The 27,946-nt window shown below is 44.2% G+C and overlaps 1 protein-coding gene across 2 annotated transcripts in view; it reads right to left on the bottom strand.

The window, feature by feature from the left end:
* The window catches only part of USP54 (ubiquitin specific peptidase 54), a 2,015,813-nt gene that overhangs the window by 273,876 nt on the left and 1,713,991 nt on the right, over window positions 1-27,946 (bottom strand). The window lies entirely within an intron of this gene.

Below are 27,946 nucleotides of genomic sequence, written 5' to 3'. Positions count from 1 at the left end.
ACTATTGGCGATGAGGAAGCCGCTCTTCGAGTGTTGTGCCCTCTGCGGGAATGGGTGCCCCTCCTCTGAGGGTTGGCCACTCTACCTGCCACAGATCTGGTTGTGCTTGCAAGGGGGAAGAGGAAGCGGTGCTTTGCTAATTGAGCAGTCACTCTTCAGTCACCCAAGTCCACGCCGTCTCTGGGCAATAGAAAAAATGGCTTTGGTTATTGAAGAGCACTCTAAGGCAGCTGGGAAAAAGAGCTGAGACTAGAGGTTAAGGGCCCATAGCTTTTGTTTGACTGAATTATAAGCTCAACACTGTGTTTGCACCACTTTGGTGTAGTCAGGGAAGAGCATTACCTTTCTACCTTGGTAGCACAGGTTAGGATGAGAGCGGGGATCTTGCAGGATGGCATCCATGTCCTTGAAATTAAGGATACAGGCAATGGTTGGTATGGTCTGTGTGGGGTCCCCTCGGTGGTGGCTTAGGCATGAGGTCTTAATGGACCCGCTCCATGACAAGTTATGTCGAGAGGCGGTCCGAGGGCATCTATGACTTCATTTAGGTTTCCATGAAGGTTGCGGCCTGTGTGGGCTCTGGTCCCTTGGGGATGCCCACAAAGGGAAGATTGTTCTGACTGGAATGATTTTCAGAGTCTTCTGGGCGCTGATGGAGTTCAATTGTATGAGACAGCAGCTGTGAGACCTGTGCCTTCAAAGTCACAACATCATCCTCCATGGTAGACAGGCAGGATTCAGCCTCTGACTCTAGATATGGTGTTGCGGGGATCTTGCTATATGAGGGCCATGTCGACATACACCTCTTCTATCTTGTTCTCTATGGAGTCTTGTGAGGTGCATATGGCCTGAAGGATGGTGGCAAGATCTCCTTCTGGCAAAGAGGTCTTAGCCGGAGCAGCATCGCTAGCGTTGGAGCCTCCAGGCTTATTTGACTTTGTACGGTTGAAACTTGATGTTGTGGTTAAGAAGCAACTTAAGCCAATCTACGATACGTTGGAACGTATTGAGGATTTTCTGTGCCAGGGTGTGTCTGACGATGTTTGCAATTTTGTATGCAATTCTCTTCTGAGACTTTGCTTTGGTGATTTGTGAAGACAGAACTCAACTGTTCCCCTGGTATTGGCACCTAGCCAGTAGCAGGCCCCAGGCAATAGCTCACTGTAGCTGCCAGAGATTATATAGGAAGGCCCAAATGGAGATGTCCCACACTTTAGGGAACAAAGTCATATATTGGATTTCAGAGCATCTGGGCTTTAATACTTACAAGTCCGATCAAATTTATTTGTTAGGAGAGTCCCATGAATTGGGCTTTCTCCAAAATCATTTCAAGGTAAATGCGCAATCAGGTTTAAAAAGTCTATCTATCACAGTACATTGCTTTCTAGTTACTGGCATCAATAAAATAATTCAGGCTTAGGCACTAGGTTTTTTCTATACACCAACACTATTCTGCACTATTGCTCAATTTGAACCTGTCCCCAAGATACCCCCTATTGAGTGCAGCAATCATGTGCCTCTCTTTAACAGATACACAGTCATGCAGAGCTTTGGCAACTTGGACTGAGAGCAAAGCAGCCTTCTTGGTGCACACTCTGGTTCTTTTCCAACCTTGTGCACCTTTTCTGGAACTCATAGTACCACATCTCCATCTATGCATTCTGTTTATAAGCTTAGCACAGTAAGCTGGAACATTGCAAGGCTGGCTTCAAAACTCAGCAATAAAGTATCAACATCTTTTATTGAAGGCTTTGACATTGTTGTCCTGCAGTAAACATGGTCAGTCAGGGAAAGTATCTCTGATGGATATGTTTATGTGTCTGCCCTAGCTTTCACATTCAACTCAGGCAGAGAAGAGGGGACTATCAGTACTGTTAAAACTCGCACTTGAATTGACCATTACCACTTTTGATGTAGGGAACAATGGGATGTAAAGAATTTAACTTCTTTTGATACAATTGTATGATGATCTTACATATACCAATATCATCAATCTTAGTGAAATATTTAACCTTATTTATTAAGGGCTTCATCTAAAACCACTTTTTCTGCACCTATCTGGATGAATTTCAGGGATCTTAGTGCTAGATTAGGCACTGAAACGCACCCTATTACATCTTTGCCCCTTCAACACCACATCAGTAATGCTTCTGCCAGCTGCAACAAAAGAAGGTGTGATTTGACAAACTTATCTTGGGATGCATTTTGGTTAAAATACATGACAGTGTTGCTTCCAGCATGTTACCGATGCCCACTGTTTGTGGAAGAGGATGTTTGTGTACCATTGATTACATCTTTCTGTCAAGTAATAATTTGAGTTGTTTAATTTCTTGTGAAGTCATTGACATGAACACTGGGCTATTAGCTCCTCTACCAGTGATACGAAGTATCTTTAAGGTACACTCCAATCATATACTCCACAATGATTTGCACCTTCCGAACTGCCCATTGTACCTTGTCTTTATGGATCTCTCTAGTGCGTTTGACATGGTCAATAGATCCAAACTGTGGCAGGGTCTTTTAGGTATGGGTGTGGACATTAAGCTGGTTTACTTTCTCTCTGTCCTACACTTTAACTTTTCTGTCATAGTTAGATTTGGCCCTGACAGCAAGTGTGCCAATCCATTCAGTTTAAAGCATGGTGTTAGTCAATTAAGGCTGTGTCCTGGCCCCTCTTCTTTTCATATAGTATATAAACGAATTTAAAGAGGCATTGGTGGAGCTGTAAAAAACATACATGCAGGATGTTGAGGGTCTATCAAAGGAAAACACAAAAATGGGGTTCAATGCTTAAAGGTCTCTGGGAAAGTGTTCCTTTCAGTATGAAAACCCTCACTCCTCCTTGGGTGGCACGACTCTGTGCACAGATTAGTTCACAATGTTAACCACATCTGAATACAAGTGAGGCCACTTCAACTCAGGCCAACTGCCCCTGCTCAATCTGAATGCATTACAGGGCAAGACTGAAAATGACACCTCTGCCCAGTTGGTAAAAGGGAGGTAACAGAGGCCGCTGGTGGCGTCTGAGCAGCACTGACACAGCCCAAATCAGCCACCATGCTGCCCAAACAAGTGGCTCACAGCTGCAGCTCAGATAACAGCCCATCACTCATTGCCCTAGTGCCCGTTTACCCAATCCGACTAAGCCCTTCACTGCTGCAGAGGAGGTGCTAGATTGGTTGTGGACCCTGAGCCCTTATCGGGGGGGGGGGTATGATTTCCCACAGAGCAGGGTGTGCCCAGGTCACAGCAACCTGTATGCACCAGTTAGCATCCAGGCCACCTCTCTTTCACCTTCTGTAAGAGACGGGCATGGGGAAACCAAAGAGCACAGATAGTGCAAGTTCCAATACCAATGGCTCCACTCTAGAATGTTTTTTAGCCCGTGCTGTAGGGGTAGTAAGCAGGAAGATAGATCTGATTGAAAGGAGAGAACAAAATTCCCTCTAAGTCCCTCATTCTAATACCCTCTAGTGTTCCTGTGCACGACATGCCTTTTGAGCCATCGAGTTAAACTGGGCCAGCACTCAAAGATGTGTCTCTCATTTTTGAGCCAGTTGTAAAATGGAAAAAGACGGGCAGGAAAACTCTAAGTTCATCCAAAAAGGGGGTTTGTACGCCTGATGACTTGCCAGCACCGATTCACATTGAACCTTGCTTATTATACTTTTTTTTTTTTTATAATAAACTTTATAGGGTTTTAGAAACAATGACACGATAGTCCATAGCACAATCGCATACAGTACAATTAAAAATCATGATTTGAAGGTCAATTTAAAGCAGCAATTGCATTACAGTCTGACAAAGAGGAAACCGGATCCACAGAGACAGTAGTAATCAACATGTACTGCTGTTAGCCCATGAGGCTCAACCATATGCCCCACATTTGATCATATTTGGCCGGACATCCTCTCACCTCATATACCGGATTTTCCTGCATGGCACACCAATCAAGTCTCTTACGCCAGTGTGAAAAAAGGGGCGGAGCAGGGTCTTTACATGTGGCCTCTATGTCATGTTTGCCCACCATGGTGTCTGTACCAGAAATATTTTGTCAGCCCCAGAGCCTCCCAAACCCTCCAGGACCCCAACATGAGGCCCAAGCGAGTGAACAGGACCTCCCATCCCAGAACTACATGCAGCTCGTTCACTACATCTGGCCTGTATTGAGTGAGAGCAGTGCAGGACCAACTCATGTGGTAACAGTCAGTGGGTAGTTCTACACATCGCGGGCAAAGTGGAGTCAGGTGGAATCCAGGGTTGTACTGTCTGACTCGAGTTAAATAGGTGCAGTGGAGATAGTAGATGTGGATCAGCTGCAGTCTGCCTGAGATGGTGATCACTCGGTGGGCCATAAGGGCATTCCTCCAGTCTTCAACTTCCAGGGGGCCCAACCAGCATCTCCACCGATCACGTAGATGATCTCAGGTGACTGGGGAGTTGCTAATAAAAGAGCGGTAGATCTGGGACACCTCCTCTTCCCCAGGACCCATAAGGAATTTGGCATCTACTGGACTGAACACAGGAAGCATGGTTCCGGCGGGGATGTGGAGGGTAATAGCATGTCGGAGCTGTAGGTACTTATAGAATTGAGTGGAGTTAAGGGAGTACAGGCCTTGTAGGTCTTGAAAGGTACGCAGGTGTCCCACTGATCAAACATCCCCAAGTTGCGTAATGCCAGCCAATTATATCCCACTTCCTGAATCCATCCAGCATACCCACCTCCCTCATCCAGGTGCCATGCCATCATTGTACCAACTGGAGGACTGACGGATGTGGTCCAACACTGGATAAAACATAAAAGAAATCACTCGGAAACACGCGGTCATTGCCACTGAATACCCAATTTGGACAAAGGAACCATCGTGTTGCAGATAGGAACTATACTTCACATTGAATTGGAGTCTCCACATGAAAGTACAGCCACTGTGCATTCCACCGGAATTGCTATATTCACGCCCTTACTAGGGAACCCGGCTGGGTTAACCAGTGGGTAACTTTTAATGTCACCTACACACGGTGTTGCACGCACATCACCAGTATTGTAGCAATTCAGAAAACCAGATGCCCCCCACACCGTAGGTCCTGAAGAGACCCTATATCCATATTAGGGTCAAAACGCCATCGACAATTAAGAAAAGAGAACCTTTGAAAATAACACTCTATGACTGTATAGATGTTATGCAATTTGATGAAAGAAAGTGGTCGCTTTTATGAACAAAAATCTATCTGAAACCTTGCACGAAAAACGTTTTCACAAATGTTACTTTAATGTTACTTTGGTTCATAGTTTTCACTTGGGACACTTTTACACAACTGTAAATACTTGTCAATATATGTTTGAAATTATTCATCATAACTTTATGTATATGTTTTCAATATAACCTATTGAACAAACATATCAGTGTATCGGCAATTCTTTCAATCTGACATCTCACACAACCCCTGTTTTTATACGTGATTTACGCTTTGGTCTTTAAATTCATTATTGAGTATCTATTCCACAGGAACCATTGTTTTTCTTAGAATACTTAATTACCCTGGTTTCATTGTGAGTAAGGATCCCTTGTTTTTCCTTACGACAAAGGTGTCTGCAGCATGAGCTTAGCATTCCGATGGGTATATCGAAGTGCAGAGCACCACGCAAGAAGGACCACTCAAGTTACTGCCGGGATAGCATGGGGAACTGGAGCGCCATAGAGCATTGCCTGGATTTTGGAGAACCTCAGGGTCCTAAACATAGCACATCCTTTACAACGCACCTGTTACAACGAAGTACCTTTACGACGCCACCATTACAACGCAACTTTTACAATTACTTGCGCTGGGGGGCACTCTAGGATAGCGAATAGTTTCCAACACCTTCCCTACTATCCACGGGGACTGGAGTTGGAATAGTAAATTCAACTATTCAGTATCCAGCGCCCCCCAACGCAAGTCGTTGTAAAAGTTGCGCTGAAAAACTTCCGTCGTAAAGGCATGCGTTGTAATAGCATGCGTTGTAACGCCATACATCCGTCCTAAACTCCACCTCATATGCTGGATCAGACCTTTTCTCTGAGAAACAATCGTTAATCACTAGGAGGCGAGCCATATTAAAGGAAAAGGTTGGTCATCCCCAGCCCGCCATTGTAGGGGGCCCATTGCTAATGAACAAGGGCCATGTGTGGCCTTGAGTTACCCCAGAAAAATGCTGTGGCCATTTTGTCTAGGGCTTGAAACCACTGGCGCGGAAGGTGGAAGAGGTAGATTTTGCAGTATATACAAAATAGGGGGAGCACAGTCATCTAAAAAAAAGCAATCTTTTCTAGTGGATTCAGGGCCATTTACAAAGGTCTTCCTGGCCTTCTTTAGCAGTGGGGTTAGGTTGAGGGACCAGGTGATTTTCCGGTGGAGTGCCACCCAGATCCTCAGGTACTGGGAATGGAGGCACCTTACCGGAATGATGGATTGCCATGCCACAAAGTCTCAAGAAACATGTAGGGGTATCAGGGTTGATTTGGCCACATTAAGGTATAGGCCCGACGCCTACCCAAATAGCTGCAGGATGCAGAGACAACGGAGGACTGAAAGAGCGGGCTCCACTATGAAAAGAAGGACATTGTCTGTGTACAAAGCAATATTATCTTCATGGGAGCCCTTCCATTGCCACCCCTGTATTTGAGTATTACATCTGATAAGTCGGGCAAGTGGCTCTATCTCTAGGTTGAAAAGAAGGGGAGATAGAGGGCAGCCTTGCCTTGTCCTTTGACGGATGTGGAAGGCATCGAAGAGAACACCATTTATCAAGACTCGAGCCGACGGTTTGGAGCAGAGAGCATGCGTGAGTCCCTGGAAGTGTCGTCCGAATCCTGCTCTAACCAGCACACCTTCCAAATATCGCCAATCCACCGTATCGAAAGCTTTCTCAGTGAATATCAGTAGCAAGGCCAAGTAAGGTGGGAGGAGGTAGCGATGGGCCAATTCTACATGAAAGCACCGCAAGCAGTGCCTAGTGCTATGATGGGGAATGAGGCCACATTGATCTGGTGTATCAGAGTGGTGAGTACTGGTTTAAGAGGAGTGGCTAGGATGGTGGGATAGATTTTAAACTCAGTGTTAATGAGTGAGATAGAACAGTAGTCCGAGCAGGAGGGTGATGGATGGTGCGCCTTAGGAATGACTACAATCATGGCCATGTCAATGTCTACTGAAAAGGCTCCCTTCTCCACCGCTTCCTGTTATAGACCATGAAGGCGCGGTGTCAAAATGTCTTTAAAGGCTAAATACTCTGTCGGGTACCAGTCTGGGCCTGGCATCTTTCCGTCCGCTATTGTGGAGATGGCTGGGCCAATCTCTTCCAGCGAAATGGGTTGGTCTAGCAGATTAGCGCTGGCTTCCGAGAGCTGTGGGAGAGGTACATCTTGTAAGAAATAAGGGTTAGGTTCCGGACCCAAGGACGAGGCCACTGAGTAGAGGCGCCTATAATATTCAGTGAAGGCCCGCGCTAAGGCAACAGAAGCCTACTGCGTGTATTCCTCTGGGTCCAAAATCTCCAGAATTATCGGATTGGCCAGGGGGTGAGGTACAAGCCAGTAAGAAGCTTGTCATTTTTAGCCCCCCAGCCATAGACTCTGGTCGTAGAAGACCTTGGCACTGCTTAGACTCTAGGTAAACAGGTCATATTTCTTCACGCAGGAGTTGGAGCTGCCGGGACATGATGTCTCTGTCAGCCACAATTGTGGCCTGTTCCAGAAGGAAGGCTAGAGCTTTTAGGCGGGAGAAGTGTTCCTCTCAGGCCAAGTATTTTTTTTAAGATACCCTTTAGCAAAGGCTCTGACTGTGGCCTTGCCAGCTGCCCACAACGTACCCTGAGAGCAGACTGTTCTCTCATTATGTTAAAAGTAGTGCTTAAGCTCCTTACCCACTGCCTGTTTATAGACCACATCTTGAAGCCGCCATATGGAAGGCAGAGCACCAGTAAGGTCTCCCAAGCTAAGGAGAAGGGGCGAGTGATCAGAGATTCCTTTGGCGAGAATTTGGATCCTGGCTACCGTGCGACATTCAGGGGTGGGCATAAATATCAGGTTAAAGCGGGTGTAAGTGTGATGGGCTGCGGAGGTGTGAGTGTATTGACACATGTTCTCCACACAGTGGAGAAGCGTGGCTCAGTGGTTAGAGGCGGCAGACCCGGAAGCTGAGATCGGCCGTGGACTAGGGTTCGATTCCCCGCCTCGGCGGGTCTCGGGCTCAAAAATTCCACGAACTCGACAATTCTCGCTCCTGTGCCTACTCAACTCGCGGGGTCACACTCTGCGACTCTGGGCAATAGCTTGCTTAATCTCCACTACGGCCCCTCGCGGCGGGATGCCTGGCTTTCACCTTGTGGATACCCTGCCGGGGTACCGCACAGGGGAATACCAGGACGGGTTCCCTAAGCAAGTGCTTAGATACCGGGTCGGTGATTTGCGCTATATAAATACATGTACATTTACATTTACACACATCGCACAGGCCGAACCTCGACGCCCACTCCGAACCTGGACGCCCACTCCGAGGGGTGTTGAGCACCAGAGCGCAGTGAGGGGAGGGCGTCCCAGGAGTGTTGCATGCAGGGGTTAGGACTGCATCAAAGTCTCCTCTGATCACCGTCAGTCCCTGGGGGAGGGATGACTGCATGTCTGCTAGATCTTGAGGGCGGGCTCAAGGGCTGCCGGAGGTACGTAGATCGAGAAAATATTAAGGGTAGTCCTCCCCCATTCTATCCATGAGGGCCACAATTCATCCTTGGGGTTCCTTGATACCCTGGGTGGCTGTGAAAGGGAAGGAGCGGTGCAGGAGATTCGCCAACCACGAGAACCTTATGTGAATCCTGCATGGAAGATTTTATTGTAACCTTGGTGTGCTAGGAATGGACAGTATTTAATTTTAATTTTATTTTATTTGTGGTTTTATATAGCACGAACATGACCCGTTAGGGTATCAGAGCGCTTTAAAGGGACAAACACGTTGCGTACAGTATAGGCATAGGAAAAATACAAGGATGGGGTTAGGGAATTAACTACAGTAGGACAAAAGTCAGGGCTATGTACAATAAACAGTACAGTATCAAAATCAGCAAGCGACATGTCAGCAGTAAAGCAACGGGAACAATTGATACATGGAGAGGGCCAAGCAATACAGGAGCTTGTGCAAAGAAACATAGGTCATGAAAAGGCGGAATGCGCAATAAAGGAGAGTTATTGGAGGAATTTGCTCATTAGGAAGGTATTTGTTTCCTTTTTGAAGCGCGACAAAGTAGGAATTCTTCTGATAGAGGGAGGTAGTGAGTTCCAGATTCTTGGTGCGGCCTCAGAGAACGCCCAGTTATATGTTATTACATTGCGGAAGCGGGGAGGCTGGAGGAGCACATGGTCTCTGGCGGACTGGGAGTTTCTGGTTCTCCCAGATATCACAATTTTCTGGGCAGGATACTTTGGGGTGTTCGTGTACAGGGCTTTGTGAGTGATGCAGACCAGCTTGAGCTGGATTCAGCCTTCACGAGGAAGCCAGTTCAAAGCCGTCAGATGTGGTGAAATGTGGTCAAATTATTTTGAGCCAGATAAGAGTTAAGCTGCTGCGTTGAGGCAAACTTTTAGCAGGGCCACCAAAGTCTTTGGTAGGCCAGAGAGGGTAGGGCAGCCATTTTCAATTCTGGAGATAACTAACGCCTGAACTGCGGTTTATAGGTCGGCAGTATCAAGGAAGGGTTTTAGTTTTCTCAAGTAGCTCAGATGGAACCTGGCAGTTTTGGCCATCATATTGATGTGACAGTGATGTCCCATGAGATGTGTTTCTTGCAGCATTAGGGCACTAGGCAGGGATCTCTGTGGGTATTTTAGGACCGCAGTAGGCTTCACACAGTCCATGAAAGAATCTGAAGGGTTCCAAATCAATATGGGGCAAGGTCATGTCTGTTAATATTTAAGAGAGTAAGTCCACCCATCTGGGGAGTATGTGGGTGCCTGGCTGTTAGGTCCCAGGGAAGCCAATGGGGGCATCTCCAGTCCGCGAGATTTGTAAGCGTGCGGGTTGGAAATGTCATACCAAGTGCTGTAGACACGACCAAGAGATACAAGTAAACAGATTCCCAACAATTTCCCCAACTAACCCCCCACACAATACTTCTTTCCCGGAAGCATCTGTTGCCCTAAATAAATCTAAAATAACCAGAGTGATTTGGGAGCTGAGTGGCGGACCCATCCATGAGAGTTTCAGGAGTCTGGGACAGTCACAACATTGAGCCCTTTGTCAGAGTACCGGGCTCCGGGAAATGTCAGTGTCCTCCGAGCCAGCTGTGGGAGGGGTAATAGATTGCCCGGAGGTACGCCAGAGTCTGACTCCTGATCTTGAGAGAGTCTAAGTGGTCCAGCGGGCTCAGGGGATCCAGTCATGCCCCTCGTGGCCACTATTGGCGATGAGGAAGCCGCTCTTCGAGTGTTGTGCCCTCTGCGGGAATGGGTGCCCCTCCTCTGAGGGTTGGCCACTCTACCTGCCACAGATCTGGTTGTGCTTGCAAGGGGGAAGAGGAAGCGGTGCTTTGCTAATTGAGCAGTCACTCTTCAGTCACCCAAGTCCACGCCGTCTCTGGGCAATAGAAAAAATGGCTTTGGTTATTGAAGAGCACTCTAAGGCAGCTGGGAAAAAGAGCTGAGACTAGAGGTTAAGGGCCCATAGCTTTTGTTTGACTGAATTATAAGCTCAACACTGTGTTTGCACCACTTTGGTGTAGTCAGGGAAGAGCATTACCTTTCTACCTTGGTAGCACAGGTTAGGATGAGAGCGGGGATCTTGCAGGATGGCATCCATGTCCTTGAAATTAAGGATACAGGCAATGGTTGGTATGGTCTGTGTGGGGTCCCCTCGGTGGTGGCTTAGGCATGAGGTCTTAATGGACCCGCTCCATGACAAGTTATGTCGAGAGGCGGTCCGAGGGCATCTATGACTTCATTTAGGTTTCCATGAAGGTTGCGGCCTGTGTGGGCTCTGGTCCCTTGGGGATGCCCACAAAGGGAAGATTGTTCTGACTGGAATGATTTTCAGAGTCTTCTGGGCGCTGATGGAGTTCAATTGTATGAGACAGCAGCTGTGAGACCTGTGCCTTCAAAGTCACAACATCATCCTCCATGGTAGACAGGCAGGATTCAGCCTCTGACTCTAGATATGGTGTTGCGGGGATCTTGCTATATGAGGGCCATGTCGACATACACCTCTTCTATCTTGTTCTCTATGGAGTCTTGTGAGGTGCATATGGCCTGAAGGATGGTGGCAAGATCTCCTTCTGGCAAAGAGGTCTTAGCCGGAGCAGCATCGCTAGCGTTGGAGCCTCCAGGCTTATTTGACTTTGTACGGTTGAAACTTGATGTTGTGGTTAAGAAGCAACTTAAGCCAATCTACGATACGTTGGAACGTATTGAGGATTTTCTGTGCCAGGGTGTGTCTGACGATGTTTGCAATTTTGTATGCAATTCTCTTCTGAGACTTTGCTTTGGTGATTTGTGAAGACAGAACTCAACTGTTCCCCTGGTATTGGCACCTAGCCAGTAGCAGGCCCCAGGCAATAGCTCACTGTAGCTGCCAGAGATTATATAGGAAGGCCCAAATGGAGATGTCCCACACTTTAGGGAACAAAGTCATATATTGGATTTCAGAGCATCTGGGCTTTAATACTTACAAGTCCGATCAAATTTATTTGTTAGGAGAGTCCCATGAATTGGGCTTTCTCCAAAATCATTTCAAGGTAAATGCGCAATCAGGTTTAAAAAGTCTATCTATCACAGTACATTGCTTTCTAGTTACTGGCATCAATAAAATAATTCAGGCTTAGGCACTAGGTTTTTTCTATACACCAACACTATTCTGCACTATTGCTCAATTTGAACCTGTCCCCAAGATACCCCCTATTGAGTGCAGCAATCATGTGCCTCTCTTTAACAGATACACAGTCATGCAGAGCTTTGGCAACTTGGACTGAGAGCAAAGCAGCCTTCTTGGTGCACACTCTGGTTCTTTTCCAACCTTGTGCACCTTTTCTGGAACTCATAGTACCACATCTCCATCTATGCATTCTGTTTATAAGCTTAGCACAGTAAGCTGGAACATTGCAAGGCTGGCTTCAAAACTCAGCAATAAAGTATCAACATCTTTTATTGAAGGCTTTGACATTGTTGTCCTGCAGTAAACATGGTCAGTCAGGGAAAGTATCTCTGATGGATATGTTTATGTGTCTGCCCTAGCTTTCACATTCAACTCAGGCAGAGAAGAGGGGACTATCAGTACTGTTAAAACTCGCACTTGAATTGACCATTACCACTTTTGATGTAGGGAACAATGGGATGTAAAGAATTTAACTTCTTTTGATACAATTGTATGATGATCTTACATATACCAATATCATCAATCTTAGTGAAATATTTAACCTTATTTATTAAGGGCTTCATCTAAAACCACTTTTTCTGCACCTATCTGGATGAATTTCAGGGATCTTAGTGCTAGATTAGGCACTGAAACGCACCCTATTACATCTTTGCCCCTTCAACACCACATCAGTAATGCTTCTGCCAGCTGCAACAAAAGAAGGTGTGATTTGACAAACTTATCTTGGGATGCATTTTGGTTAAAATACATGACAGTGTTGCTTCCAGCATGTTACCGATGCCCACTGTTTGTGGAAGAGGATGTTTGTGTACCATTGATTACATCTTTCTGTCAAGTAATAATTTGAGTTGTTTAATTTCTTGTGAAGTCATTGACATGAACACTGGGCTATTAGCTCCTCTACCAGTGATACGAAGTATCTTTAAGGTACACTCCAATCATATACTCCACAATGATTTGCACCTTCCGAACTGCCCATTGTACCTTGTCTTTATGGATCTCTCTAGTGCGTTTGACATGGTCAATAGATCCAAACTGTGGCAGGGTCTTTTAGGTATGGGTGTGGACATTAAGCTGGTTTACTTTCTCTCTGTCCTACACTTTAACTTTTCTGTCATAGTTAGATTTGGCCCTGACAGCAAGTGTGCCAATCCATTCAGTTTAAAGCATGGTGTTAGTCAATTAAGGCTGTGTCCTGGCCCCTCTTCTTTTCATATAGTATATAAACGAATTTAAAGAGGCATTGGTGGAGCTGTAAAAAACATACATGCAGGATGTTGAGGGTCTATCAAAGGAAAACACAAAAATGGGGTTCAATGCTTAAAGGTCTCTGGGAAAGTGTTCCTTTCAGTATGAAAACCCTCACTCCTCCTTGGGTGGCATGCTGCATCATTGGGTTCCTCTTGTAACCACTGGTAAAAGAAAAGTGGTAGAGTGGGCTATAACTCTTCTAAACCTACAGAAGAGTAGCCACTTTGACTGGTGTAGCAGAGGTTACACCAATATGAGATGACTGGTAGTGATGAGGTTAAACATAGTGCCGTACAAAAAGAGAAGAAGAGTGAATAGTGATTAAAATGCCTCTCAGTAGAACCAAACAAAATTTTAATACATGTCCCTGAGGAGCATATTAAAAACAAAAATACAAGGGAAATATAGCTTTACTCCAAGTGCAATAATACAGTCAACATGTTTCTGCCACTAGTAATAACCCCACTATAGCATTCTTCAGGACCAAATTTCTAGAACATATCACTCTGTAGTAAATATTATAAGAAAAACAGATATAGACAGGAATAAGCTAATACAAACGCTGAGCCATAATGAATAAGGATATTGCCAACGTAATCAGCATCCACACTTGCCGGGACTATAGCTCCCAACTAGCCAGCTTAGAACCAAAGTTGATGAGGCTTTAAAAAGTCCACTGTCACTCCCAATGTCATGCCTGATACAGTGAGCCCATGGTGGAGTTGTCTCAGGATGTGCCCAAGACTAACTCTAGAGCCATCCCTGCACTCCTTCAGGCAGACGATACAGTTCTGTTGGCATGTACTCCCAGCAGTCTGAAAATCTGGTGGTAGCCTTTGACACCTTTAGAGCTGATATAGACTTAGATAGTAATTATTCTAAGTGCCAGATAATGGTCTGTGGAAAAAAAACTTTAATATGCATCCTATCCTGGTCAACGAGAGCAGACTTACTAGTGTTATCAAGTTTCCATACCTAGGTCTGATTTTTGAGCCAACCCAACATTGTCATATGTTTCACCCTTACAAAACAAGGAAAACCTTGTTTGTTGGAGCTTACTTTCATTACCTCCCAGCAGTTCACATTATGTGTGTCATGAAGAGTTAGGACTCTCATACTTTGAGGACTTTATTACAATTGCCCCTCCAGTACCTTGGTTATCTGTATAGAGCAACAAATGTGGCACCGTCAATTGGGGCGTTATAATGGACTGCCAGCAGTGTGATTCAATGCTGGGCCAACCCTCTTACCATTTGTTATCCATTAGAACTTTTTCTCCAACTGAGCGGTAAAGGGAGTTAACCTTTAATCAATCAATCTCATTAACAGTGCTACCCATTTGGTTACACAATAAGGACCAGGAATCAGTGACTATAGTTAAGAAGGTTTATTAAAAGGTAGCAATCAAGTTAAGGTAAATTAAACTCAATGCCATGCTGTAAAGATACAGAACAGCAACTGGATAACCCAACCTCCTAAAGAAGTTCAGGCACACCAGAATAAGGAAGACAAGAAGTTCAGTTACAGCAATACAAAAGATCAATACCAGAATGTGATGCTCATAGAAGAGTTTCTGATTTTCTCTTCTATACATGGGTGTAGTCTAAAATCATCTAATTTACAGTCCAAGTTAAGAGGATGGTTTAAATCTAAAAGGATCCCAAAAATCAGGGAAATACAGAAAAATATGAAAATGCAGGGAAATACGGGAAGGTGTCAGCATTTACAAAGCTCGGTCTTCTTGGGATTTTAGAATACGTTTTAGCACAATCCAAACTTAGCAAGAGCCAAAGGTAACAAGCATAGAGGCCTGCACTTCTCAAAATCTGAAGGACAGGGCATTTCCTAAGTGCGAACACAAGCTATTACCACAAAACTCTCCAAAGGAACACCCCTCTGTCCGCATCATCAGAGGCTCCATTGTCCTTTCCATTCTACGTTGTGAGCTGCAGCATTCACCAAATATCCCAGGACAAACCTGGGAATTATATTATCCTTGATTGCCTGTGATCCTTGCAAAGTTAGTAAATGGAAACTTTCAGCTGACACTCTGGATCTGTATGTTCCTTGTAAAGGTCTTCTTCTCAGGCTCTCTCTATAGCTAGTAGAGTGTTACATCTATTCTCAAACTAACAGAGCATATGAATGTACCCGCAAGGAAAAGACACGCAAGCAGAAAATGGAAAACGTATTTTATGCAGAAAGAAATGCAAGGCTAGTCGTAACAAGTTAACATATCAAATCAATGGTTCACGTTTAATATACATGTGCACATTCAACCACAAATGAATAAAACTGTACATTAAACTCATGTTCAAATTTCATGTAGGTAAAATAACATTTGAGCACATCTCAAAATGTGATTAAGATCTTCATTATAAATGCACATATGGAACATTAATGCATACATTACATAAATCCTTTTTGTTTCTAAAGTAAATTAATTTTAATAGTGTGAGGATGGTTCTACTTCATCACCTAAACAAAATATGTTGTTTAATAGAGTTAAGGCACACAGTGTAAACATAAGTCTCTAATCCTTCAGTGAATGCACTTCAATAGTGATGTCAAGTGCAATTCTTTACATTAATATTGTTAGGACACACAGAGTACGTGTTAAGTGCATGTACATATTGTATATTTATGACGTGTAAGGATGAAGCCAAAATTATGCTGCTCTAAGTGAGACAAAGGGCTAGATATCCAGTGGTTGTACAATGTCAAACATACTTGTAAAATCTTTGGGAGATTAGGGTTGTTTTATAAGCCTACCTCCATTTCTAAGCAGGACAAACTCTAGGTCAAGATAAGAACACTTACTCCGATTTAAAACACCCTGAACCTGAAAATATGGAATTGAGTAAGCCCAGCATATACAAGTATGTAACACTAACACAACAGCTCTTTTGGAACCTTATTTGCTGTGTGACATCAGTCCCTAGAGCTAGTGTTACTATTCAGGTTTAGGTTGAACACTATCTGGCACTTGTGTTTTCCGCTCAGTAAGTAGGGCAGCTCCAGCATTAGTATGTGCCCCTTTGATTCTTCTTCTAAACAGACACTGTTATATTTTATGGTTGTCTGCACATTTTATGGGTTTTTATATTATGATATTTGTAAGTCCTCTTTCAAAACAAAGGAATCTTAGAAAATATGTCCCTGCCTTTTACTTTTTACAGTTATTGAGTGATCATGAGGTTTGCAGTTATTGAGTGATAATGAGGTTCGGTTGATGGAGGGTTCCTTTCCTAAATGTAATGTGCACTGTTGCAATTCCATGTGCGAATAATTATTAACGTAATGATTTCTCTTATTGTTTCGATTTTTTTTATTGTTCACAGATGTACTTTTATCATTATGTATTTTTTAACTGAATAAAGTTACTTGATTGATTGACTGACACAGGATCTAGACGGTTCAAACCCCTTTTACAACTGCGAGTCCCCTAGATACTCACTCAGGGTTCTTGAAATCTTTGAATTGTCACTAACTGCCTCCAAAGAGCGAAATCAGACTGGCTACAGAGGATACCTATGGTGCAAAGCTCTTCACCACACAAGGCAAAGCAAAATAATCCCAATGATTAACTTAAACTTTAAGGGTCTCAGATTACAGGACTGCTGCCTTGCTAATTCCACCTTCCTTCGACATTCTCAGCACTTGAGGCTAGGAGGCTAAGCTTCCAAGAATGTGGACTAACTGAGAGGATGGGGTAGAGACAAAGAAGAGGCCACTGGCATCAAGAGTAAGATAGGGCATCCACGCTTCAAAATGATGGTCTTCTTGGAGATGTATTATTGGCTTAATTCAGCTCAAAAAAACACAAAAGAACCCAACACAACAATGTATACGACAATTTCTACTGCAATTTATTTACAAATTCATAAAATTTCAGCAAAGAAAGAAAAGAAAGGAAACAAAGTTGGTGCTCAAGTGAAGGAAAAAGAATTTCAAGGTAATTTAGTGCAACAGAGAAATTATATGTACATTGCACATGTAAAGCCTACCCATTTACAATCTATATACAATAATATACAAGGGGACAGGAAGGGGCAGGTGTAGGCTTAAGGGGGTAACTGGGGGGATCGTCGACGTTTCGACCCTGGCGCAATAAGGGAAGGTCACGACCTCTGCTGCGGGTCTTCTTCAGGACGGTTGTAGGGAAGGGGGGGGACAGGGAAGCACCTGTAACGGTAAGTGTAAATATTTTAACCATTTATAATAGATATTCTAATCAGAAGGGATTAATTAAAAGAAGTGTTGGGTACATTACCAAATAAAATTAGAAGGTGTCGCAATTCCAGATCAGTTGGGCGATGCACCTATCAAAGGTAAAGACAGACCGGAAAACTGTTAGCCCATCTCCAAAGGCACAGTCCTCTCAAGTTTGTCAAGAAAGAGGTGTTCCACACTTTATGACTCACCTCAAGAAGAGAATTATCTGCTCAAGGTGAAGATTCACTCCAAAACTAGTTGGTACACGATGGGCAGTTGAGATCAATCGTGCCTAGTCCAGTCCACGGTGAACATGGTACTGATGTTCAAGGGAATTAATTTGAAATGAAACTAAATTAATTCCCTTGAACATCAGTACCATGTTCACCGTGGACTGGACTAGGCACGATTGATCTCAACTGCCCATCGTGTACCAACTAGTTTTGGAGTGAGTCATAAAGTGTGGAACACCTCTTTCTTGACAAACTTGAGAGGACTGTGCCTTTGGAGATGGGCTAACAGTTTTCCGGTCTGTCTTTACCTTTGATAGGTGCATCGCCCAACTGATCTGGAATTGCGACACCTTCTAATTTTATTTGGTAATGTACCCAACACTTCTTTTAATTAATCCCTTCTGATTAGAATATCTATTATAAATGGTTAAAATATTTACACTTACCGTTACAGGTGCTTCCCTGTCCCCCCCCTTCCCTACAACCGTCCTGAAGAAGACCCGCAGCAGAGGTCGTGACCTTCCCTTATTGCGCCAGGGTCGAAACGTCGACGATCCCCCCAGTTACCCCCTTAAGCCTACACCTGCCCCTTCCTGTCCCCTTGTATATTATTGTATATAGATTGTAAATGGGTAGGCTTTACATGTGCAATGTACATATAATTTCTCTGTTGCACTAAATTACCTTGAAATTCTTTTTCCTTCACTTGAGCACCAACTTTGTTTCCTTTCTTTTCTTTCTTTGCTGAAATTTTATGAATTTGTAAATAAATTGCAGTAGAAATTGTCGTATACATTGTTGTGTTGGGTTCTTTTGTGTTTTTTTGAGCTGAATTAAGCCAATAATACATCTCCTTGTGTTTGTATGTTCAGATTTAGTCTGATTTTGTGTTTTTTGATTGTGAAGAAATAATATTCATATCATTAATTGTGTTTAAATTGTGTATCTAGGACCACTTTTTTCATATATATATACAGTTACCCAGGTCCTATTGATCTTTTGGGTCTACCCCATTGTTATCAATGGTCTTCTTGGAGCAATAGACGGAAAGAAGCTGATGCCCCCCCCCCCCCGCCCCGCCCCGGAGGTAAACACATTCATGCAAAGACCCAAAGCATGTACATTTGTTCAGGCAAATGTCCTGTGAAGGGGAGAATGGCATTATGGCAAGTGGACCTTGCAAATCTCAACTCATGGAACCTTCAAAATCTTCAAAAAGTAGAGGTATCTCAGCTCAAATAGAAAGTGATCAGGAACCTATGCCAAGGCCTGCAGCATGCTTCTGCTCTAGTGATTCAAGAAAGTAATTGCGACAACAGTGTCCTTCCTGATTATCACTGCCTTGTCTCTCAGAACATTTACCAAGTATATGTATGTCCTCCACATTGCCAAAAGTCAGATTTGCTTTTCCATAATATTTGATATTTGTTACAGTTACTAATCATACTAGCTGAAGGGCATCTAGCTCCTAGTCAAAATTGACTAGGACCAATCAACAGTAGAAATACTGTTTCAGGGATTGAGACATGGGCAAATGATCTGATCATTTCATGCAATAAGTTGCTCATTGCCAAGGAACATCTAGCACCAGGGACTGCAAATACATCTGCACCAGAGCACAACATTTAATCATGTCCCACTGAGACAGAACCCTTTGATGAAAGGAGAAATTTAGCATGTCAAAAGGGGCTGAAGTCTGGACTTCCCCTTGCTCGCCATCTGTGTTGAAAGGACTGTTTAACCATCACTTGCAGTGTTAGTTCTAGCAAGGGCTTGGCAAAATTCAGTTTCCAGTCACATGCTGAGAGCAAGAAGCAAATCTCAGCGTTTTTCCATCTATTGCTGGCTCAATCTGATGACTTTTGACACACAGAAGACCATTCAAGAGAACCAAGACCTTTTTAAATACTCTTTCTGTGGGTTAGAAACTGGACGAGAGTCTTTCAACTTGAAAGGCCGCTTTTGAGATACAAAATCACAGGAAATGTTGGTGAGTGGCTAGATGGGCACATAGAAGTACACATTTTGCAGCTTGATCGCTCCCGTGAAATCTTCTTGTGTGAACATTAGAATGATATCGTAGGCAGCAGAGGTTATTTCAACTCTTTCGGTTCATTAGAAGTATATGGTCAGTCTAGGTGCCCTAGACAGATTAGGTGCAGAGAAAACAAATGCACAAGACTCCTTTCCATTGCTCCAGTAACTGCACTATAGTTTGGATCACTTTCTGTCAGAGGCACCAATCATCCAATTGAAGAATCTTCTTTTTCAACAGGTTCTTTGTCCACAATGTTAAAAATACCCTAGAGTACGGAGGGAGGTAGTAAAGTCTATGGAATAGTCTGAAGAGACCATACCTCATGCCTAGGTGGTTGTAATAAGAGAGACCAGTGTGTCTACAAATACCCAGAGTCCTCACTCCCTCCTCTCCAATACCCTGCATAAAAGCATGGCTATTTTGGAGTGATTCTTGTACTAGAAAGTGAGTAGGCGCCTCCTACAAACATATGAGGCCCTACATCCCGTACCTCTACACCTTGACGAGAAATCACATTGAAGGTAAATATCCTGCTGTAAAGTAAACCAACAAATCAGTTGCTGACAAGCCAATGCTAGAGGCCCTTGCTGAAAAAGCAGAGCTTGGTATTCTCCACTGTCTTTTTCACTTGCATTTCTAGTTGACCACTTACCTATTTTTGGCTGAGAAGGGATGTTCAAGGCACATAATATTCCTCAGAAGCTTCAACCTTCTAGGTTTCTATTCGAAATGGTCAGCAGGCTGCCACAACAGATATTACCACCAGAGTCGAACTGGAGGAAGTGTATGATGACATTGTCCCTTCTCTACACTCTCAGTCAGTGTTGTCAATAAAATCTGAAAATCCCTATGAAGCAGCAGGCCCAATTAGGCAGTGTAGGTGTTTGTCCTCAGGGCGAAGATTGTACCTATTCAACGAAGCCTCCACATTATCATCCCTCGGCGTAGATGGCGCATTATCAAGGGCAATGTAGTGAGCCCTGCAAACCTAGGAAGAAGGGTCAAAATCTGAGGCACTTAATCTTCAAGAGCCTTGAAGAGGGTAACATTTAAACCAGAACTGCCAATCACCAACTTTCTGAATCATTCAATCCTCCATAAACAAGGATACAAACACTAAGACGGAGCAGTACTCCAGAGAACAGGTGGATTGATACTGGTTGCACTGAAACTATGAATGAGTCATCACTTGTTCCAAAGAAGAGAGATCAGGGACTTAATCTAACCCCGTGAACACGTAACAGAATCTCTGAACATCAAATGTAAAGAGGAAACTACCTCCTTTTGACTTGAAAACAAATAGGGAGTATATGTAGTTCATACCTGTAGGAGAGTAGGGGCTGCTTTCCTATGGTCACCCCAATTTTTGCTTTTTGCTTCACTGGTTTTCTACTTAATGTGGCTGTTGGCCTGCTAATCAGACCCACAGCCTGCTGTTCTCTCTCTAAATTCACATACATGTACTTTAGGTACATCACCAATTTGGTATTGGACACCTTATCCGCCCCTGTACAGTGTACTATAGGTACCCAGGGCATAGGTGCATCCAAGGCCTACCAGGGGCTGCAGCATATCTTTTGCCACCCCTGGCTGGCCATCCAAACAGACACAACTGGCTGATCACTCAGCTGGGGCAAGGTTGTGTAATCACCCCCTGCTTAGATATAGTATACCTATGTCTAAACCTATATCTGGACACATATACACCTATAATTCACTCCTAGGAAGAAGGGTCAAAATCTGAGGCTCTTAATCTTCAAGAGCCTTGAAGAGGGTAACATTTAAACCAGAACTGCCAATCACCAACTTTCTGAATCATTCAATCCTTCATAAACAAGGATACAAACACTAAGACGGAGCAGTACTCCAGAGAACAGGTGGATTGATACTGGTTGCACTGAAACTATGAATGAGTCATCACTTGTTCCAAAGAAGAGAGATCAGGGACTTAATCTAACCCCAAACTGGTGAGCAACTGGGCATTAATTCTGCAAAATGTCTCCTCAAATGTACCGTTTCAAAGGAATCTACCACCTGTAAACAATGCATGTCCACAGTGCTGAAGCGACATGTCTTTCATTTAGTACATCATTGATAGTAGATTAATTCATTAATTATAGTGGTGTAGCATGCATGGTTGCAATGGGCAAGTCTGAGGCGATTCAGATTAATTTGCATCAGAGGAACAACAGAACCCAGCAAAAGGGCTTGTAGCAGACCCTTTGGGGCAGTGGAATGAACAGAATGAATTGTTGCCATCTGTTTAGTACTTGATCTTATTTCTAAGACTTATTGTGAAAATTGAAAACCGGAAAGTCCAAATATATTAAATGGAGTTGCAAACGACATACAAAGATCACAGTTGCGCTCCTAATCATTTGATGTTCCATTTGTAGACTACTTGTCAAACAACAGAAATGCAAGTTAACCCCAAAGTATTGCTATGAATATTAATGATGACAGATGAATAATTATTTTCTGTAAAGTCAAACACGAGCCTAATTGAAAAACAATTTAGTTGCCTAAATTAAATTCAAGGGTCCTTGCAAAGGAGGCAAACAAATACTTTATAGTAAAGTTGGATCAGATTATACAATTAAATAGTTGCAAATAATTTTAAAGCATTTTGGCAAATTGTTCCACAATGATCTACAAGAGCATGTGTGACTTATTCTCAAAATATCCAATAAAGATGAACACGTAACAGAATCTCTGAACATCAAATGTAAAGAAGAAACTACCTCCTTTTGACTTGAAAACAAATAGGGAGTATATGTAGTTCATACCTGTAGGAGAGTAGGGGCTGCTTTCCTATGGTCACCCCAATTTTTGCTTTTTGCTTCACTGGTTTTCTACTTAATGTGGCTGTTGGCCTGCTAATCAGACCCACAGCCTGCTGTTCTCTCTCTAAATTCACATACATGTACTTTAGGTACATCACCAATTTGGTGTTGGACACCTTATCCGCCCCTGTACAGTGTACAATAGGTACCCAGGGCATAGGTGCATCCAAGGCCTACCAGGGGCTGCAGCATATCTTTTGCCACCCCTGGCTGGCCATCCAAACAGACACAACTGGCTGATCACTCAGCTGGGGCAAGGTTGTGTAATCACCCCCTGCTTAGATATAGTATACCTATGTCTAAACCTATATCTGGACACATATACACCTATAAGTCACTCCTATGGCAGGCCTTAACAATCCTGGAGGCAGAGTGCTTGGTTTTATGTGAGATGGTGCTCTAGCATGAGCTGAGCCTGTCTGCAGCTTTTGGAACAATTTCCTTATAGCTATTCCAGGGTATTGCCATACCATATACTCTTAAGTGCATTATAATCCTCGCGGTTATTGCTAACTTTGGTTTGGCTTTATCAAAACATGTCGTGTAAGGTGTCATACACTTTGGAATACTACCCCCTCGCCAGTTCTGGTGACGGGGGTAGCATTCCACCCTTCTAGAGGGAGAAGACATGTAACTTTACTTAAATGCGGTTAAATCTAACCAGAGCCCCAGCATCACAAAATGGATGCTGCTGCCACAGACACGAGTCTGGCCTCCTGCTGCTGACCGAAACTCCGGCAGGGGAGGCCTGGACAAAAGGTATCCTGTCACAGGGAGGTGTTACACCACCCCAGACAGGAGATAGTGGTTTGAGGCAGGCAGGGCGAGTGAAACTAGACACTGCCTGGGGGGCACAAGGCTCCTCATGCATAGCCCAGTTCAAACCGGTCCTGGGGCACTCCATCCCCAGCTCTGGCGCGAAACTGGACAAAGGGAAAGGGGTGTAACCACCCCCTTCCTGGGTCCCACCCATAGGAGGGACCTAGCAGGATATCCAGCCCCTTGATTTGGAATAAAGGTAGGAGCTGTGCGCATAGACTTTAGATAATCCTGACTGAAACTTTGATACAGAACTCTGGACCCTTCGACATCCCACTCGACGTGGAAGACTGAAGTATCTCCCTTGTGGTCAAGGAGTGACCACCCTGTGCAAACAGGCACCATACAGCACCCAACAGTTTGCTTTGTTGCAGCTCCAGCCGGAGCTCGAGCAACAAAGATCAACAAGAACCGGATTCCCAGACATCCAACAGCCCGATCCCCAGCCACAGCAAAGCTGAGACCCGTGGAGGCGACGTGAGACGTGGGACCGGCCATCTTGAAAAGACTGAGAAGTGCTGACCATGCAGCTCCTGAGGCCTCCTCGAAGCTGTGCATTGGGGTTTAAGAAGCCCCAGCCCGAGCAGCTCGTGCACTGAAGATCACCCCTCCACACTCCCTGAGTGCTGCGTGGGGCCCTTTTGCATTTTCCTGCTTGATGCATCTGTCCGGTCACTTGCCTGTTGGCTAGTGGTCACTACGACGATGACTCTTTGAAACTACTCTGCTAGTCTGGTTGCTCCAGACTGGCCCTCGCTCCCCTGAAATGGAGCAACCTCTCTGACCTTGCTGTTCCGAGTAAGAAGCAATCTTCAAATCCTACATGGGTTGCATTTGCCAAGGCCTGTTGACTCCGATCCGGAAACCGACACCGCCGACAGTGAGAACCTTCGTGGGACAGCTTGTGATCTACTCCTGGGCGCCCTCAATGCCCCAGAGTCCACGTGGCAGCGGAGACAAGCTTCTCAACAACCACCTGATTGCGCCCGACATCGCCTGGTTCCTTCCTGGTTCCATCCCGGTCACTGGCTAGTGACCCTGCAGCATCTTCATCTCCAGGCTCCATAGATCTCCACGACGAAACCCGACACACTTTGGCACCTATGCAGCCGCTTCCTGTGGGTGAGGTAATGATCAAACATCGGTGCTCCTGTAGTGGTTAACACCTCTAGTGTCCTAGTTTTAAGTGGATAAGTTCTAGTCCAGTCGGAAGACTTCCAAAGCAGTTACTTTGTAACTTTTACGCACCATTGACTTTGCATTGGTGCATGCGTGTGCTTTTAGCGCTGCACCCGAATCCCGCGGGCTACTCCCGTCCTAACTACAGTTAGTCCAGTGTAGTCCCAGCGATTCCCAAGGCCCTAGGCCTTACCATTGTTCGTAAAGTGATTCTTATATCACTTATTTAGTAGATGGTTTAAGTGGCCACCGAGCATATCCATAACTGTGCAACTTTTGTATGTTTAACTGTGCTTTTGTTTAGACGCTTGTGCCTCTGCACTCATAATGAGTACAGAGGATTATTCTAGTAATAAATACATATATTTTTATAATATATAACTTATGTGGTGTCCTTTCATTTGATATTACAGGATTGCATGTGGTAAAACAGCTGGCTTCACATGCCCTCTTGAGTTAAGCCTAAGACTGCTTAGTCCATGCTACCCTTAGGATAGCTTGTCTATAAGGTTGACTTTACAACCACCACCATAAGGGATTGTTTGGACTGATACAAGGTGCTCACTAGAATAGTGAACATCATACATCAGGCCAACTTCTCACAATACCCATTTCTAAACCTAAACATCTGCAAAAGGTCTGCTGATTATGTTTTTACTGATTTAAAAAAAAAAACTCAATGATTCTACGATTCTGGGGCTTGTAATTTCCCAATACAACGGCATCTAAAAATTGTGTGGGAAAGGTCCAATGAAAAAATGTCAATAATGTATGCAAGACTGTTTGTAAGAATTTGAAATGTCCAGGAGCAGTATAAACTACATGCAACAGCATTGCCAGCCTAAAAAACAAGAAATGCAGGACAGAAATAACGAGATGCCTGAGGTTCCACAGCTACGAACCAGGGCTATGTAACAACATCCCAGTCTAGCCCAGATCCATTAGGCTGCTATCCAACTCCAGCTCCGCCAGGAGCTTTATTCCTTTCTACTAACAAACACATTCTCACATGGTAATCCACAAGATTCCCATCAGCTAGTGAAGAGTTCCCACTCCCATTGCACCCTCACCCCCAGACCAAATGGTTCTATTACTCTCCTTGCTACCTAAACCTCCCTGTGAATCTATTCAGCTCTCTTGTCATGCCCATTCTAACAACCCACCCTTCATGCTGTATTCCAACTTCTGCCACCCCATGTGCAACCCAATCGTCTGCATTGTTCATTGTAAAAAAAAAAATAAGGGCAATGCTCTGTTGTTCTGTAGCTACGTTTGAGCTATGTAAGTCTTACATACATGACAGAAGTACAATTTGTCTTTCAGCTAACCTGGTGACAATAGACCAGTATTTTAAAAAATATATTTTGAAAAATAGGAATACAGCTGTAAAAAAGGGCAATTATAACCTATATTTAAGGATTTGTGCAGATCCTTTGATCCATACGCTACGTAATACTATAGAACTCGCTGATGCTAAAATATGATTACATAAGGCTTGTTTCTTCCTGTGTACAAGAACATTGCACCGTGTCTGCCAGTGTTGCAGTTGAATTGGTATATTTTGCTCTGCAAAATTTAGCATCAGACGAGACATCAAAATGTCCATAACCAATGTGGCTGAAGTAATTTAAAATGCCCCTTGTGCAGCCGAGCAGGACCAGACTCATATCCCCGGTCAATTACACCTCCCTCTAGGTAAAATCATGTATCTATGAAACTCTTCAATAACAACATTACGGTGACCTAAAGAACAAGTTACTTAGCATCGGTATGTTCTTCCTGGTGGATAGTCTATGTATCCGCAGACTCCTCATCTTTACAATTTCCCTGACTAGATCTGAAAGACTCAAAACAGCACTTGTCCTAGATGGAGGTTAGTGGCAACATGCGGCTCCGCAGTGACTCTGTTCCGCACCATAAGTGATGAATAGAGCCACATATAAGCGCCTGCATGCTGACGTTGGATTCTTTGCTGACTTTGTGCATGCCCTCGGAAGCGCAGCCCTGCATAATCATTCAAACAAGTGTGTATATTACTAAATTGTGACCTTTCTAGATTGGAAAAGACACCCATGCACAGACCGGGAGGTAGGAGGGCAGGGGGAATCATGATTCTTTGATATGGCTCAAATCAAAAAGTCCTGCCGGACCAAACTGGCAAAATGCCCTTCCCTTCAGACCTGGCTATTAAGGCAGACATGCTTCATGAACTTGTGCACTGAAGCACATGTCGCAGCCAGACATATGTCAAGGATAGGCATTCCAGGTGTCAACACAGAGGTTGCAGCCTTGGCCCTAGTGGAATGGGCTTTAAGTCCTTCTGGGGGCTGGTTCGTATGCAATACATAGCAGATTTTAATACTGATTACCTTCTTTGCCCAGAGAGCCCAACAAAAACGTGATTGTCCATGATGTGGTAACTGGTACAATCAATGTAAATCCTCAAGCCTCTCTTGGGGTCCAGACAATGGAGTCTGTTCCTCCTTTTTTGAGGGGTGGGGTGAAACATAGAAAATTGGGAGGCTAATGGATTGTCAAGCATGAAAAAGAGCCATGACTTTAAGCACAACCACTGCTCAGCTCTTCAACACCAGCTTATCTGGAAAAAAGTGGATGTATGGCGGCTATGTTGAGAGAGCCTGAATGTCACTGATGCTACGAGCTGAAGTTGTCAAAACAAGGAATACTGTTTTTAAAGTCAGTAGACATAGAGGACAGCTTCAGCTGGCACAGAGGGGGTGCACATGAGGAGGGTGAAGGCCAAATTAAGATCCCACTGTGCATCACAAAGGGTTTGCAGGGAAATATGTCAATTCTTTTAGAAACCACATCACAGCAGGTGATTTAAGCAAGGGGGACTGGTCTGGCTATGCTTAAAAGCCCAAAAGGGTGACTAATAACCTTCAATCATACCTACAGCAAGCACTTGCTTGGGTACATATAAAACAAACAAGACATCTGACAGTTTGGCTTGTAACAGATCCATCCTGCAGGTTCCACACCAGACCACAAACGTGTTGAGCGCCTTGAGTAGACAGCCTTCATGGAGAGAAAAATGGCAGCAAGGATGACATTCATAATTTCAGGTGGGAAATTAAATGAAGTCACCCACTGCTCATTCTCCATGCATGAAGGTATAGATTACAAAGGCCCGGATGAGGAACCCTGCCTTGAAGCTATAACAGAAGATCCTCCCGAAGCGATAGCCTTATCAGAGGACAGAGGCTCTACCCAGAAGTTCCGGGTACTAAACTCTCCTCGTCCAATCCACAGCCAAAAGGATGACTGGGACCCAGTTGTTCCTGATATTCTTCAGATCTTGAGCCTGGAAAGGTAGGGGCGGAAAAGTACTCCACTCTAGCCAGAATGCATCCATCCCCAAGAGACAGCCTTCATGGCACCTCTAGCAAGCAAAGGTTTTGACTCTGTGGGTTGTCAATGGTGGTGAAAACATCTAGCCAGTGTTCTTCCCA

Source organism: Lissotriton helveticus, chromosome 5_1 (genome assembly GCF_964261635.1).
Source record: "Lissotriton helveticus chromosome 5_1, aLisHel1.1, whole genome shotgun sequence".
NCBI lineage: Eukaryota > Metazoa > Chordata > Amphibia > Caudata > Salamandridae > Lissotriton > Lissotriton helveticus.
Note: the sequence above shows the minus strand (reverse complement) of the source record. Positions and strands in the feature narration are given on the sequence as shown.